This window comes from Octodon degus, unplaced genomic scaffold (genome assembly GCF_000260255.1).
Source record: "Octodon degus isolate 3935 unplaced genomic scaffold, OctDeg1.0 scaffold00148, whole genome shotgun sequence".
Lineage (NCBI taxonomy): Eukaryota > Metazoa > Chordata > Mammalia > Rodentia > Octodontidae > Octodon > Octodon degus.
In genome coordinates this window covers 3,148,273-3,160,281 of record NW_004524724.1, presented here as the reverse complement: position 1 = coordinate 3,160,281, position 12,009 = coordinate 3,148,273, and positions in this window count along the sequence as shown.

Here is a 12,009-nt window from a genome sequence, read left to right as displayed (position 1 = left end):
AAAAGAAAGAAAGAAAGAAAAATGAGCTGGGGATGTAGCTCAGTGGTAGCACAACTGTCCCTTTGACCCCTAGTACCACAAAGAAAAAAAACCCTACACCTGCACGTCATGTTTCAGGGGCAGGAGGTCACTGTCCGCACTTAACTAATTCCACACATGCAACCCTGGGCCTCAGGCATCATTAGAGACCGCCATCCCCCAGCTGTCGCAGGATGGACTCACTTGTGAATGTCGCCTGCTGAATACCCGTACTGTAACTTAAAAGTGCAATGCCTCAGGCTGTTGCTCAGCTTCCTCATCTGCCCAAAGCCCGGCGTGGCCATTCGCAGCTTTCTCTCCTGCAGCTCTGTCTGGGAGAGGTGAGGAGCGCGCATCTGCCAGGGTGTGAACACAACAGCGTCTCTCTTGCACTGGAGGTGGGCCGGGGCCGCCGCTGCTCTGGGGACCACACGCCTCTGGGGACCACACGCCCTCCATGGCAGGGGCCCTGAGGAACTGCGCATCCCCGTGCCGTCACAGGGACGCAGACAGGTTCAGGTCCTGAAGTTTTGTGAACTGAGTACAGAGCTTGGCTCTGGGATAACTCAGGGCTCATCCCAAATGTGGGTGAGGGCCGTTGAGTGAAGAAACAGAGGTTTAAGCGACAGAAACTTACAATAGGAGAAAAAAGGCCATGGCCAAATGAAGGAATGGCCCCCAAAGTCCCTCAGCTGTGATTAGTCTCCAGTTCTTAAGAACAATATAGAACTTCTAGGTGGGACCATGGTGGCCTATAAATTCCAACACTAGGAGTAGTCTTGGACTCCTTTTTTTTTTTTTTTTTTTTTTTTGTGGCCAGCTCAGTATATCCTAGGGGTAGGGCTGACACAGCATGCAGTGCCGGGGAACCAACTGCTGTCACTCTGCTTGCGTAAGCTTACCTAAGCAGGCTCTTTAGTCCACTGAGCTATCTCACCAGCCTCTAAATTTGATTGAATCTTTTACTTATGTATTTATTTGGTACAGAGTCTAGCTATGCAGATTGAACTCAGTGATCCTCCTGTGTTAGCCTCCCCAGTGTTGGGACTGCAGCCATGTGCCACCACATCTGGTTGTGGGTCTCACTACTAGATCTTACTCATAGTGATCCACCTGTTTACAGCCTCCCAAGAGCTAGGATTACAGGCGTGAGCCACCATGCCCAGTCTCAATTGCCGTCTCAGTGAGGCCTGGAGGCGGGGCAGGCACCGCAGGCCCGGGGATCGAACCCATGACCACTGAACCTGCTTACAGGCGCTTTAATCCACTGAGCTATTTGGCCGACCCTAGTTTATTTTAAAGAAAGTATAATAATTGATAAGACATTAGAAATGGTGCACATTTAGAAGACCAAGATGAGAGGTACTCAAGCATGGGTTTTGCATTACTCATTGCTGTCCTTGTTGTAGTCGCTCAGATCCCAGATATCAGCCTACAGAGTTAGTCAAGGTGAAAATTCTACACATTGAGTGCTGTTTTCAAAAGAACTGATGGAAGTTATGAGTACAATCACCTCAGCCATCCTGTGTATATACTTGCATGGTTTTCCCTCCTTCCTTTTTTCCTATCTTTTCTCCTTTCTCTCTTCTTCGTTATTTAACCTTTAAGTTCAGTTCCTTTTGCTTTTACCTTATTACAACTTTCAGGTTTTATTTGTTCTTTCAGGATCTTACACTAGGGAGAGGATACAATCTTTACACTTGTGGGTGATTATTTCACTTCTGAGTATAGCCTCTAGTTGCATTCACTTACACAGAAAGGATGTGAGTTTGTCTTTCTTTATAGCTGATTAGCACCCCCTTGTATAGCAATACCATGTCTCTCCATCCATTCCTCAAATGATGGGCATTTTGGTTGTTTCCAAGATTTGGCTATAACAAATTGTGCTGCTATAAACATGGGTACATATACATCACTATGGTATGAAAAAAATAAGATGTCTTGAAAGTAAGCACCAATATTCAATTATTTCCCCAATCTTGCATAACTGTATCTGTTAATCTGAGCAACAGATTTGATGATAAAAATAGATAATACAACAACTATTGTTAATTAGCTATTCCTGCTTTGAAAATCTGTAACATATGCATTGTTGTTTGCTACCCTGTTTCGGTCTTTTTCTATTTGGTTTTGCTTCTGTTTTTACTCTTCAAAATAAAATAAAATAAAATAAGAAAATAAGAAAGAAAAAAAGAAAAATGTCTTCCTCTTGTGGATACTGTTGGTGTTCCACTATATTGATATAGTATGCAATTTTGAATGGGCATTTATGTGGTTTCCTCTTTTTTTTTTTTCCTTCCTGTTTAAAAAACACAACTTCAATCCTTTGAAAACTTTGTAGATGTTGCCTTAGGGTAAACTCCTACAGCGGAAGCTCGGATCAAAGGCCAGGCACATCCTATAATATCAAAAGGCATTGCCAAAAGTTTATGTCAATTAACAGCTCCACTTCAGTTTAGAAGGATACTAATTTTCTCAGATTAATTTTGGTTTTATCCGCTTTTTCAATATTTAACCTCTTCATTTCCACATCAGAAACCTCGACAAAATATAATACCAGAGAGACAGGTCTGCGTGGTTTCCTCCCACTCAACAATGCATTTAACTATTTCAGCTTTTGCCAAGCTGCTACATTTACTACGCCAGGAAATCTTCAGACCTATCTGGAGGTCCACTACGTCAGTCCTCTCTCAGAGCACAAGCTTAGCCATGAGATGATAACCTACTCGTGCAGGACCCCGCTGACGCGAGGCACCTCCATTAGGGCTCACATTCCAGTCTTTCCTTATGATTTCCTAAAGTTAGTGTGCTTTCACTTTATTTACCTTATATATTTAAAAGGTACCTTAAAAAGTTTAATAATGAAACATAACATTGTTTTAGAGACCCACTTTTCATACAAATGCTTTTTTAAAGTTAATTTATTCATTTACCTGATCAGTGATCCTCCCGTCTCAGCCTCCCCAGTGCTGAGACTGCAGGTGTGTGCCACCACGCCCGGTTTCGGTGGCTGGCCAGTGTTCCGGGGCCAGCAGGGCATGCGGTACCAAGGATTGAACTCCAGTCCTTTCACTTGCCAGGCATGCACTTAGGCAGCCAAGCTATCTCCCCAGCCCCAAGAGATCCACTTTTTAAATAAAAACAAGTAAACAAATAAGATATCAAAGGTTGACATTTTCTCTGCATGATGCTATTGGCATCAGATTTAAAAGTGAGCTTTGTGTCTTGGAGGCATAAGTTAGAGATTTGTTTCTGCCGCTTTCTGTTTGGCTAAGAAAGGAACTTCTGCAGAGACACGGACTTCCTGGCCTGTCTGAGAAAAGGAAGGGCAAACGAGACCCCGCTGGGAGGTACCTGACTCGCAGGTCACTCCCGGCGCTGTCGCTGCGTTTATTGTTGCAATTATTAGCGTTGAGGTTGATAACTTTCAAAACCGAATATAATTCATAATATTTTATAGTCCCGTAAATATTCATAGACTGCCTTTCCCGAGCTACAGAAATCCCCCCTTATAGGGCCTTTCCCTTTGTTTATTCCTTGAGGGAAGATACAACTTCAGTTGTCATCGCTGTGCAGGAAGACGAGCAGGGGACTCACATGACAGCTTAGCTATACAGAGATAGTGAAGTCCAGACCGGTTTACCAAAGTCATGCTGATTCTTGATGGAAAAGCAATCGATTCCCAGTTCCTCTTCTTTTTCTTTTTGGTTCATTGACTCAATTTTAGTTATTGGCATATTCAATATACTTTGAAGTAATTGTTAAAAGTACAAGCCAAATACTGAAGAGTTCCCTTGATGCCCCAGGTGACTGGACACACGTTTCTGTCCATTCCATGAACCAAGCCTCTGCCAGCTCTGCATGTGCCACCTCTTCTCCAGTCCTTTTTAAGGAATGACGCCCAGACTGCCATTCTGGTATTTGCTTCTGTCTACTTTAGTAAAATGAAATTGAATTGAATTTGCATTTGTCATCTATCTTCTCTCTGAGATTTTACAGACAGCTAAACACCTTCATCTTGCAAAAGTAGATATAATTCAAAACATTTCAATGCCTGCCTGTAAATTGCTCCAATTTTTTAATTGACTAAAGTTAATATCCACCATACCAGTAACTCAGAGACTTAACTAATAAAATAGAGAAATAAATTAATTATGGGTGGCAGTCTAATCAATACCTGTTCCACCCTCAGCCTTGAAGTTCTGGGGGGCTGTCACTGCTCCTTCAACCATGAAGCGAAGTCGTGAAAGCCATCCTGCATGTGTAGGGCAGTCACTTCAAAGTCAAGTAGTCTTCTGACTTCAGTTAACAGATAATCGCAAACTCGAGCTGCTTGACGGTGCGCTGCCACCCAAGAGCAAACCACCAAATGTTGCCTTCAAGTCTGTTGCTTGCGCCGCGGATTACTCTTATAGACACAACGTGGGTGACTTAGTCCAGCAAACATCAAGACAAAGCCTGGTGTCCACAGATGGCTCTGCTGGGGTCCCCCTGCGAATACATCCACCTGGGTGATGCTGCTCCTACGGAAAGGCACCTCGCCTCGAGCGCGGACCTTCAGGAGCAGGCGCCTGCGGCACCACAGCTCCATCTGGTCAGTCAGTGATGGTGAGCCGAAGCATCTCCTTGGCTAAAGTTTAAATTTAAATAGACACTTTAGCTTATAGGCTTTGATTACAAAAATGTGATTCAAAAGTTTATATTTTTTAAATATACTATAAGTCAAAAATTTATTTCCTTGTGGATGAAAGAGCCGTAATTATTCCTAACATCATTTACTTGGGAATTATAAAGTACACTATAGTGAAATTTAAATTTTATTAATTCTTAAAAATTTAGTTGACTGAAATGTGTTTGGGGCATAATATTCACGGATAACTATGCCAGACATTCTTAGCTGAGCAGAGGAAACTGTCTTACTCCTGACTGAGGACACAGCAAGGTATGCACTTTGCCTGGCCCCAAATTCACCACACCCATGTGGAAAAATTGTAGTCTGGCTGCCTCATAGCTTAGAGCAAAAATGAATTCAAAACACACTGGAAAGGCAAACACAAAAAGCCTTATCAGATTATTGGAAGGCCTGGGGTGTGGTTTTGTGACTTGGGGGTGTACCGACACAGCTTTTAGAGCATAAGGTGAAAAAAGAAAACAGAAAACTGGTCATAGGACTGCATAAGAAATATAAAACTTTTTGAGGTAAAGTAAATTGTGAAGAAAATCATGTATTTTTAAATAAAAATAAATTCCAAATCTCAACTATTACTGAAATAAAGAAATTAACCACCTACACAAATTAAAAAACAAAGGAAGCTGGGGCCTGTGAGACAGCTCAGCAGACTAAAGCGCTGGCCTAGGCCAGTGCAGGACCCAGTCGACCCCCAGCACCACATGCTGAGCCAGCGCCCCCAGGGCAGGCCGAGCCGGCCACAAAAATAGTTTGTTTTACAAAAGAAAACAAAGGAAACCACTTGAAAAACTGTAGTTGTAACAAGTGTCTAACAACAAGAATCCACAAAAGCTTGCCTCCGGAAGAAGGAGACCTTCGTGCGGTATTCTCTTCATCACCAAGTTGGAAAAGGCAAGAAACACCCAAACCAAATACCGAGGAAGGTGCGCAGACGCCCAGCCCTACGCAGCACCGAGGGCAGGTCGCACAGCTTCCTTGTGACCCGCCTGCAGGCGAGACTGCCCTCCCGGAAGCCCCTCCTGCTGCGCCCGCCTCAACGAATGTTTTCACTGATGCCAGAACTTGGGGGCGGGCTGCTGCCTGCGACACCCACAGCTTTGTTTCCAGGGTCGATCAGTTGCTATGTGCAGTTACAGTTGGATGTGTTTGTGTCTACTCATATTTTGTTACTTGTGACTGTAATTATAAAGTCTAATTACAGATTAAAACGTGTAGTGAACTCTGCATGCGCAGAGACTTGTTTCTGGGCAAACTAGTGTAAGTAAAATACTTTGGGAAATGTCACGAGCCATGAATGGCTAAGAGAATTTGCTCAAGTTAACTGTAGAGAAGACAACTATGAAATAACAGGGAAGTACTTACAGTCTAGAATTCTACACTGAGAATCCTTCCTGTGTCATTGCAGGGTGTAGGAGAGGAAAGCTGTTCATCTTGGAGTGGCTGGAAGGAGGGAGAGAGAGACAGAAAGAGGGAGAGAGAGAGCCAGAGGGGGAGGAGGAAGGGGAAGGGAGGGGAGAAGGGGAGCGGAGGGGAGGAGGAAGGGGAAGGGGAAGAGGAGGAGGAGGAAAAGGGGGAGGAGGAGGGGAGGGGAAGGAGGGGAGAAAGGGGGAAGAGGTGAAGGAAGAAGATGGGGAGGAGGGGGATGAAGGGGAGGAAGAAGATGGGGAGGAAGAGGGGAGGAGGGAGAAGAAGAGGGGGGAAGGAGGGGAGGGGGAGGAAGGAAAAGGAGGAAGAGGGGAAGAGGAAGAGATGGAGGAGGAAGAGGTAGAGGAGGAAGAAGAAGAGTGGGAGGGAGGAGGGATATGAGGAGGAGGGGGAGGAGCAGAAGGGGGAAGATGGGGAGGAGGAGGGGGAGGAGGAAGGGGAGGAAGAGGAGGAGGAAAAGGGAGAAGAGGAGGGGAAGAGGGGAGGAGGAGGAAGGAAAAGAAGAAACAAGAGGAAAAGGAGGAGGTGGTGTGGGGAGAAAGGGTCCCTGTGGCAGTCAGGGTCCACAGTCACCTTGGTGGCTTGGGATCTGTCTGGGGGATAGCTGTAGACCACCAGTTGGTGTGTCCAGGTGGCTTCTGGTGACGTAGCCTTGGGCACCACATCTGGTCCCCTTAAAGCATTCCTCTCTGGCACTGTGCCTCTGCTCTAGTTCCCAGAGGTGACCGGGGCAGCTTTGCCTCACCACACCTTCCGCGGTGGTGCTCGTGTCTTGCCCCCTGCTGAGCACGAACTACGTTCCCTGACAACGTGAGTCTCGTCCAACTTCTCCCCCGGTTAAGTTGTGGGTGTTGGGGTTTGTGTTCTGTAACAGCATGGCTGACTGGTGCACCCACCGTCCACGCGCTCCACCCCACCCCGCTCCATTCCCGTCTCTCCCAAGGTGCCCTGCTTCTGACCCCATCAGTGGATCATCCACAGTGGAGCCAAGCCTCGCTCTGGGCTCGTGCGACTCTGGGGAGCATCTTAGCCCTACTGCACAGCAGCAGGGGGTGGGAGCACGTCTGCGTGGGCCGCCCCTCAGCAGGGACTCTCGCCCTGCACACAGCGTCCCAGGACACGCTGCATTTCCTGTCAGCAGGTTGTAGGAGGGGTGCACGCCAGCAGAGCGCATGGTGTGGGCGACATTTGGTGCCCGACGGGGTCTTTGTCTACGCTGTGCAGGATGTCGTTGGATGAAGCCCCACTGGGCTCCTAGTGGGCCTAAGTGTGAGTGAAGTGTGTCTGAGCATTCTATATGCATGCTTTATTGCCTTAGTGTAGATTAAGCGATGCTATATTCTTTCAAATTATATTTATGTCTCCAAACTCCAATCCCTAATTTGATTTTTTACTTAATGCTTTTTTTTTCTTTTCATTTCTGAAGTGTAAAGTATTAAAAAAAAATACCTATTCCTTGAGAAGATACTGAGCCTTTGCTTAGGGTCATGCATAAAGAAGGTTGATTTAAATAATCACAGGAGTTAAATTGCTTCTGTCAGGGAGTTCTACATTTTTGGCAGTTATAGACCGCCTTTATTCAGTGTAATGGTGAAGATTTGACTTTGTTAGATTTTTTCTTCTTAGTAAATGAATGGTGCATCTTTCTTTAATTGTGATCCTCATCAACCATTTGGCCCAGTAATGGTATGCAAATTAAACCCTTTAAAAATTAATGCTAACATTTATTAAATAATGCATCATACAAAAAGTTAATTTGAAATTCCAAGTTGAGCTTCCGGTCTGCTCATGAGAAAGTGTTTTGTGCCATCTTCATAAAACATCTTTATAGTCTTTCTAAATACCTTGAAGGTTTTCAGTAGTGTGCAGAACTGCCGCTGTGGAGACTGCGGGGACGGACTCTGCTTTTCAGTTTCATCCACGGGCACTCTCGCACTTTGGATCCGTGGGGCTCCTCCGGCTTTGGACACTAAAGCGTGTGCGGGTGTTTCCCTCCCAAGCTGCAGGCCACGTCTGACTGAGGCCACATCTTCTTACCGTGCTCGAGCGTGCCTGTGCTTCCCGCTCTGAAATCAGACTCTGTATCGCGCACTGGCCCAGCAGCTGCGAGCCCTCTCTACCTTCCCCACCCAGGCGGCACTGACGTGCAGGCTTGTGTGAGTGCCGACTTCACACTTTTGATTTGAAAAGTTTAAGGAAGATGCTGACAGTGACCAGCATAATCTGGGAAGAATGTGCCATCTTAGAAGGGAGCATGGTAGAGTGGTAACAAGGTGACTGATGGGGTCTTAATGCCGGCTTTTGTCACTGGCTCCTTGGTCCCAGACAAACTCCTTAATCTCCCTGGGTGCCATTTGGCCCTTGGTGAACAGAGCAGTAGCAGTAGCCCTTGCTGCGCTTAGACCTGACGTGTTTCCAAAGGCCTCACACTCTGACGCTGGGCTTTGATGGAGGACAGGTCTTGGGGGTGCTGCCCTCAGGTCTGGCTTGGAAGAGCTCACAGCTGGCCGTGCTGTTGGTGGTGGCCTCCGGGTGGCTCCTGGAGGGGCGGGGCCTTGTCCCTGGCTCCTCCCTTTCCTCTGTGCTTCCTAGCTGCCATGGCTGAGCGGGCTTCCTCTCTGCTGCCCATCCACCGTGCCCTCGATCCTGGAGCCTGCAGACTGTGGACTGACCTTCTAAGCTATGTTCTGAATAAAGCTCTGTCCACGGACCAGGTGCTGGGCATCTCGCCCCAGCGATGGGAACGCTGGCTCCAACAGCCCTGATCCTGTAGGACTGTTATATTCATGAGAACTAATAAATATAGGGCTCTTCTGACAGTTGTGCTACAAAATGCACGCTAACTATTGGTGTGTCACCATTGTATTGAGCATTTTCCTCTCACCAAAAAGCCTTTCACTCTACTGCTTATTTCTTCAAAGCTTTTTGAGAGTAATTTACATTTGACCTGCTAGCACAGCACCCAGTCAAATATTTAACTTTGCCTTGTCCATAGTGATGGAGTTTGGCGGAGAATACAGAATTAGTTGTTCAGTTGCTGCTGTTTCTTCCACTCAATGCAAATTAACACAGAGAACTTTCCTGCGCAGGTTTTCACTTTATCAAACACGCATTTAACACGTGATTTGTACAAGGCTGTGCGCTGGCATTAGCCAGGGACTTATCAGGGTGCAATACCATCCCTTTGGGAATTAGCCCTGTAGCCAACAAGAAACCCCCAAACATCAGAAGTCAAGAATTTATAATAATAGAAGTACATCACAAAGAGCACGTGCATGTTTGCCTGCTTCTTGGGCTTTTTATTTATAACGTGTTTTGTCTCTCAGAGTAGTTGAGGCTAAGCATTTGGGGTGAGTCCGCAGCCCTGCACTTGTGTTGATCCAAGGGAAGGTAAGCTCCAGTCAGAACTGGAGGCCTGGGGCCCAGCGGAGCGCTGTCTACCAGATGGTCCTGGCTTGTTAAAGAGTGCTGCGATGCATAGTTAGGCTGAGGACCGTGGAACTTAGTGTCCACAGTGACACCAGCTCCGGTCACTGTTCAGACCCATCCTCCAGCAAGTTCACGGACTTTCTCCAAGAAACAGGGGAAACCAGACCCCGCGGATGACAAGCCTGGCAGTGTGGTCTCTGCATGTGGTTCACCGAGGACGAGGTCAGCATCTCCAGAGGCAAACGGCTGAATCCGTCCTGGATCTAGGAAGGAAGACACCGGCGCCTCCTCGTCTCCTGGCGTCCGGCTGCGCACCACATAAGTGCCCACTCGCTGTGCTCCGCAGCACGTGTGGGCTGAGATCCAGGCAGGGCTGAGATGTGGGACACCGGGCTGGCTTAGGGGTAGAAGGCTTCGGAGATCGCTTCCCTGAATTCTTGAGTGGATGGATGCCAAAGAAAAGTTTTATTTTGAGTCCTTTCAAAGTGCTCCACTGCTTTTTCCCTTCCACAGAATCTCAAGCAACAGCGAGTCAGACTTGCTGAGACAACCAGCCATCAGCAACGAGCGCTCAGCGACAGGCCACTAGCCGGGACCCAGGGAGCCAGTTGTTCTTCTGCACTGACACTCTGATGCCCTTGGAGGTCGCTTTAAAAATATGTTTTGGGGGACTGGGGACACAGCTTAGTGGCATATGCGCTTGCCTGGCAAGTACAAGGTCCTGAGTTTGATCCCTGGTATGACAATAAATAAATAAATAAATAAATAAATAAATAAATAAATGTCTGGGGTTAGGAGTTGGTTGGAAGACTCTCTAAGTTGTAAACAAGAAAAGTGTCGGGGGCTAGCCAGATAGCTCAGCAGACTGAGCGCCTGCTTAGGCAGACTCAGGGACCGGGGTGCAAACCCTGGAGTGAAGAGGCACTCCCCACTCCCCCCTCCCCGGTGAGCTGAGATGCATTGAGACTGGGTGTGGTGGTGCACGCCTGTAATCCCAGAGTTTGGGAGGCTGAAAACAGGAGGATCACTATGAGTCTGATCTGTGTAGTGAGACCCTGTACTAAATACATTAAATAAAATTGTTGCCGGCTTCAGGCTTTCCCAGTGGCCCCCCAGCAGGGCGCTGACTGTCTGACGCACCCTCTCGGCGCTGGCCCCTAGGTGCGCAGCACACCTAGCTTCAACAGGACCATGCTGTGCACACTATTCAGACAAGGAGTCACCAAGAAGGGGAAATTCCCTCCCTGATTCCTAAGAATTCAGGGTCCAGATGGAGAAGGACACCTTGCTTCTTTCCTTTGGGCGAGGGCAACTCTGGGCTCAGATCTGGGCAAGGCAGGGGTTGGGGTGACACAGCCAGCCTCGGGGTGCTCCATCCTAACTTTTTCCCTCCTGTGGAGATTTAAGGTGATGGTGGCTGGCATCTAGAATATTAAAAAGCTCCAAACACAGTTTTATGATTATCACCTAACAAGGGAAGGAATAATGGAGTACATATAACTAACTGAGTGTATAGACAGCGATTCACACTATCCTTTGATAATTTCCCAACTTTATTTCTTTTTGGAAATAGGAAATAGTATCATTTTCATCTTTGATGCCTGAAACTGTGGGCTAAGAGAAAAAGCAGGTCTAATTGTCTGTACCCATGAGGATAAACTGCATAGATTTCCAGTGAACACTTCTTATCAAAATTCTTTCTGGGCACAGACAACAATATAACGCTTCTAACTGTTCCAGCTCATAACTTTTTGAAACAATTTTTAAAGCCAGGACTTGATGTTTAAATTTGTCCACAGCAGGATAAATTTACTAGGATCTTTGAGATCAAACCCTAACCCTAGGTGACTGTTTTATGCAAGAAAAACAATTTTGGGTTTTATTTGTGTATTCATATCAGAAAACAATGTGAAGCAGTTACTGCACAATAACACATGAGCCTAGGATACTATGCTTCATTTTTTCTGACTTAAAATATTTAAATATATGAAATAAAGAATAGTATTAAGAGCACAATGAATTTTTTGTTACCATGCGAACATTGCAGATATCAGCAATGGAAATAGTGGTAATTTACGGGACCAGTTATCTGCGGTATGGGCAATGGCAGACGACTCTGACTGTGAGGCATGGGGGAGTTAATTCTGTGATGTTTAGAAGAATACAAAAGTCAGTGTTTCTCCCTGTCCTGAAAGGTTCAACTCCACTAGCTATTATTGTCTCTCTTCTTATTTGTAATACACAGTAAAACGTGGCTGATTTTAAGAGTTACAAAATTAACATGGATAGTGGTCCTACAGTAAATAGTTTAAATAAGCTTTATACAGGGTGGCTACGTACTAGTTACTAGTGAGGTTACGGTGTTCTGTGGTAGGAACCCATATCAGTATCAGGGAAGTGAAATACTCTCTACTGTTAGTTTATTTCTCAGGGCAATCCAAGTCTGT